Source organism: Sabethes cyaneus, chromosome 3, assembly GCF_943734655.1.
Source record: "Sabethes cyaneus chromosome 3, idSabCyanKW18_F2, whole genome shotgun sequence".
NCBI classification, from domain to species: domain Eukaryota; kingdom Metazoa; phylum Arthropoda; class Insecta; order Diptera; family Culicidae; genus Sabethes; species Sabethes cyaneus.
The window spans coordinates 213,326,740-213,331,690 of NC_071355.1; the positions used below are offsets into that span (position 1 = coordinate 213,326,740).

Here is a 4,951-nt window from a genome sequence, read left to right on the forward strand (position 1 = left end):
GTTTCGATCTGCGGCTAAAAATATATTGGGTTTAGTTCGTGGCAGTGGGACTCCAACCCACAATTTCTCGATTAGTACTCAAGTCCTTTACGCATTTAAACAATACCACACATGTATTAATTAGTCTCAGATCTAGTTTTTGTCCTACAAGTCCAAGCATTCCATCTTTCGCACACAGCTTACTTTTGTTTTTTCGTAGTCTACGACTACGTTTTGATAATATTCGTGCTTATTTTTTGTTCTCTGCTGTTCCTTCTTTTGCATTTAAAAATCAATCTGAGTTTACGCTTTTCCCGTATGTTATCAAAATCATTGGGGAACTATGTGGAGGTATTGAACTATTGTTGCAACTGTCAGATACACGAGTTTAATTTAATCCAAGGTAAGATGCGACTCTGTATGAAGCTATGGAAAGGCGACAATCAACCGAAAAATGAGAAATAAAGATAGAAGGTAAACACACGTGTGTGAACGAACGTTTGGAAAACTAATAAATTCAAACTCTCAGAAAAGTTAAGACAAAAATTATCTTTTTAGAGTGTTGCCTGAGAGCTAATATTCGCTTAACTTTTCTGAACAATTAACTTTTCAGAGAGTTAACTTTTCCGAGAGTCCACTGTACTGCCAACATGAAATTCTGACAGCACAGTTTAATTTGTGGCAATACGTAGGGTTGCCAAGTCTGAAAATTGCAAAAACCGGCCGGTCGGTCCTGACATCAAATAATGCGGGGGTTTGTGGCAGCATATTAGAGGATTTGCCTGTAATGTGCGTTAGACAGTCGCCGGTAGCATGTAACCGGCGTAGAGAGAAAGTGGAGTCGGTTGACAGTTTTCCGTGTAAATTAGTGCTAGTTTTTGAGTGAGAACTACTTGCTTCTGGCGCTAGTGGAATAATTTAATGTATATTACCTCCAGAAGCAGGGTATTATCACTGCTAAACTAGCTATCTTCAATGATCCACTGTTCAGGATTGCTGATAAATTTATCAGAAAATTTAATAAACCAGGCAAAAAGTACAAATCCGGCTTCATACGTCGGAAAACCGGCCTTTTAACCGGATTGACCGGCCACCGGCTTTGCAAGTGAAAAAACGGTCGGGCCGGCCAAAAACCGGCCACTTAGCAACCCTAGCAATACGAAGTTTGTCGGGTCAGCTAGTAAAATATATTTTTTCTTTACACGGTAATAAATTGTTGTAAAGGTGGACGAAAAAGTGATGAAAAGAAGTCAAAATTTAACCAAACTTGACAAAATTAGAACAAAGCATCAAATACAAAAAAAGTAAAATATAGTCAAAGCAGTTGAATTGGACCTAAATTTAAAGAAAAGATGAAAACTGTTTTCCTAATTAAATTCTACTATTCTCGACATTCTCGACAGATACACATTTCGCTTACGACTTGCAAACTTCATCAGTGTCTGTTTTCGAAAATATAAAATTAAAAATTCCAGGATTAGACTAACATATAATTTAATCCAATATTACGTGAAAAAATTGTACAAACATGCATTTTAATCATAGGTTGTTCAAAGGAGATGTATATTTGATGTTACTTTTATATTCGAATGTTCTGGGTTCTGAGTGAATGTTCTATTTTACTGTCAAAACTCTAAGAGCAATGGTAATGACACATTCCTGTAGTAGAACACTGTCATATAAAAGCGAATAAATACTATTGAGTAACCTGTAACGTTCTGCAAGCAACAAAAAAAAACCCAATGCAATCAGCATCATCTTGCACCGGACCAGCTCACAGCAGAGCGGCGCACTGTCTTGGCCAGATAACGATCAATTTGTTTGCCGAAACGGTACAAATTGACCCTAAATCACCGCCGCCGCCGTCCATCGCCACACGGTACATACAGTGACAGAATCAATTTCCACTCAGCAGCGACTCAGTGCCCACACCCTCAACACCTTCGTCGATACCGCCCCCTGCTCCCTAATCCTGCCTGCCTGCCTGCCTGCCTGCCCGACCGAGCGCCGTTTGCGCCGTCAGTAAAATCGCGCACCGATCAAGAAGGAACAAAGCAACGTTGAATAATCTATTTTTGCTTTTAGCGTGTGTGTCATGTGCATTATTTTTACTGCCAAAGCTCAATCCATTTTCTTCGCCGCACATATTCAACCTCGTCTCCTTACATTGGCATCGGATGGATGGCGGGTACATTTGCCCCACCCGCCCGCAGTTCCTTTTCCATCTTTTGGTCATTGTTCCCGTCCGATGTCATTACGGCGTGTGTATGTGTTATCGTCCGAGGACCACCAACATTCTGGACACATACATTCTGCCCGGACGTCCGCTACCTACTGCCTCCAGCAGCAGCAGCAGCAGCAGCGACAGCATCATGAATCCTTGCGAATGGCTTCGGTCAGTCAATTCCGGTCAACTCCTTCGCCTACGTCGGGTGGGGGTTATTTTTTGACCGTAATCTACGATGAGTTGCTTACTGCTCTTCCCCCTCCGATTGTTGTGCACCGTCCGGTTGGTCTTACTGGGCCATTAACGGAACGACGGACGACGGATTCGCAGCGGCCAGCCAACCTTTGACCGTCTATTTAAATGTTTCAATGCACTCTCATTAGGAGGCGAAAAGTGGTCATTTATTTTTATTGGCCCAGATATGTACATCCATCCGTTTCGTTTCGTGTATGTGTGTATGTGTGCGCCCACCAAAGGGGTTCTACATTCGGTTCCATTCATTCAATCTCTTTCCGTGGCTGGGTCTGGTCCGTGAATCGGTCGCTCTAGGCATCACCGCACCGATTTGTCCATAGTTTTCGATCGGAAGGCCAAAGAAACCAGTAAGGCAGGTAGCTAAGCTTAGCTGGCCTTTCAATCTCAATTTTGTTCACGTTCTTGTTCTTGGCTATTGTTTTGTCATGGCCGCTAGGATGATGTGATGGAAAAGGGGTCAGTAAGGGTGCATAACTCAGCGGTGATGATGTTTGATGAGTATTGCAGGTGAAAACTTTATGTAACATGTTTTCTATGGTGGTGGTTCTGAGTTTTGTTGTTCGTTGACTTTATAAATGTTGAAATGAGTATGTTCGATTATCACAGGTTTTATCTATTGCTTATCTACTGAACACAAGAGAAATATTTTAACAAAATTATTCACGTCAGAGTTTCCCGCAACACTGATTTATCTACTTTGAATATGCGTAAAATTTAATTTTGGTTTTAGTGATGGCGTTTTGGTCATCGGGTTACTAGTAAACTAGTTTATTTGCTGTCTAGGCCAACGTTTCAAGGACTTTATTTCCTCATCATCAGGGCAAAAACATATTAAACTAATTCTTGTCAAGTTTGTTGGGGTGGGTTTTTTCTGCTGGTGGTCGAACTACAACAGTCATTCCTGTACACAACACAGTACGGTTGTGTGTACTGTGTTGTGTACAGGAATGACTGTTGTAGTTCGACCACCAGCAGAAAAAACCCACCCCAACAAACTTGACAAGAATTAGTTTAATATGTTTTTGCCCTGATGATGAGGAAATAAAGTCCTTGAAACGTTGGCCTAGACAGCAAATAAACTAGTTTACTAGTAACCCGATGACCAAAACGCCATCACTAAAACCAAAATTAGTATCGTTGGTCAAACAAATATCTGTAAAATTTAATTTTATACATAGAATAGTTAAACTATCACGAAGGAATACAAATACTATCTTTTTGGTCACAATTTTAAAGCCTTCTTGAGGAATTTTATACGACAACCGCAAGGGGAAAGATAGCAGACATTTTCAAGCATATACTATTATCAAAATTTGCAAAGAAATACCTGATTGGATTGGCTACGTAAAAACAACGTTTTCCATCCTAGTTTATATTCTTTATTTTCTTTTAATATAAACCGAAAAGAAAGAACATTTTCTCACATCCTTTCAGCGACGACACCCAGCAAAACGAAAAAATCCTTTCCTGTTTAGGCCCCAAGAGCCGATGCGGTGCTTGATTCGTACTTCCAGTTTGGTGGCAGAACGGCCTTGATTTTGTAGTAACGAGCCAACCGGTGGATACGAGACTCGATCAGAATCAGTCGGAGTCAGTGCGTTCCAAATGCTTGCGGATCAAGACGGCTTTCTTGATCAGGAAGTACAAATCTTCCGGGATGTCGGGCTTCAGACCGACGGCTTTCATGATGCGCAGAACCTTGTTACCATTGACGAACCGGACCTGGGCAACACCATGCGAATCCTGCAGGATGATACCGATCTGCGACGGAGTCATGCCCTTTTTACCGAGCTTCTTAATCTGCTCTTTAACATCGTCCGCGTTCAGCTTGAGCCACGACGGAACCGAGCGGCCGGCGGTACGGAAGCGCCGATTGGGATATACCTTTGCCGAGAGCGTGCATACGACCCATCTTTCAGGTGGTTACACTTTGCGGGAGTTTGCGGAAAATACGGTCGGAACACTACCGATAAACGCGACGGCTACGCAAAAACGCGTGCCGTTCAACGAGGTGACACGGGAAAAAAAATTCATTTCATTTCGTTGGAACCGAGACCATGGAGTTAAGTTAAGTTCTAAGGAGTATTGGTAGTTTGACCTTATTTACCTGACCTTATTTAGGGGGCTGTTGCTCTTGCCGTATTAAGAATTCCTCTTCATTGTACTGGGTCATGCGCTACTCGTCGCCAATTCGTTGCGCTTCAACCTGGTTATCTAGCACGTTAGGCCTCTCTATTCCTGGTGCCGGTGGGGTTCTTGAAGAGAATGAATTTCATTGCATAGTCGTCCTGCATCCTTGCTACGTGGCCGGCCCACCGTAGTCTCCCTACTTTCGCCAGGTGTACGATAGGAATCGCTCCAACTAGTGCCTGTAGCTCGTGATTCATACGCTTTTGTCACTGTCCGTGAGAGGAAAACGTTGCTTTCTCTGGAGCCTCTTCCTATCAAATATTTGGTTTTCGACGTAACTTTGTAACTCTATCCTCCTAC

At 42.4% G+C, this 4,951-nt stretch overlaps 1 pseudogene; it reads right to left on the minus strand.

Moving 5' to 3' along the window:
* Nucleotides 1–3,932: 3,932 nt before the first annotated feature.
* Nucleotides 3,933–4,373, minus strand: LOC128742497 (40S ribosomal protein S13-like; annotated as a pseudogene).
* Between the last annotated feature and the right edge of the window lie 578 nt (nucleotides 4,374–4,951).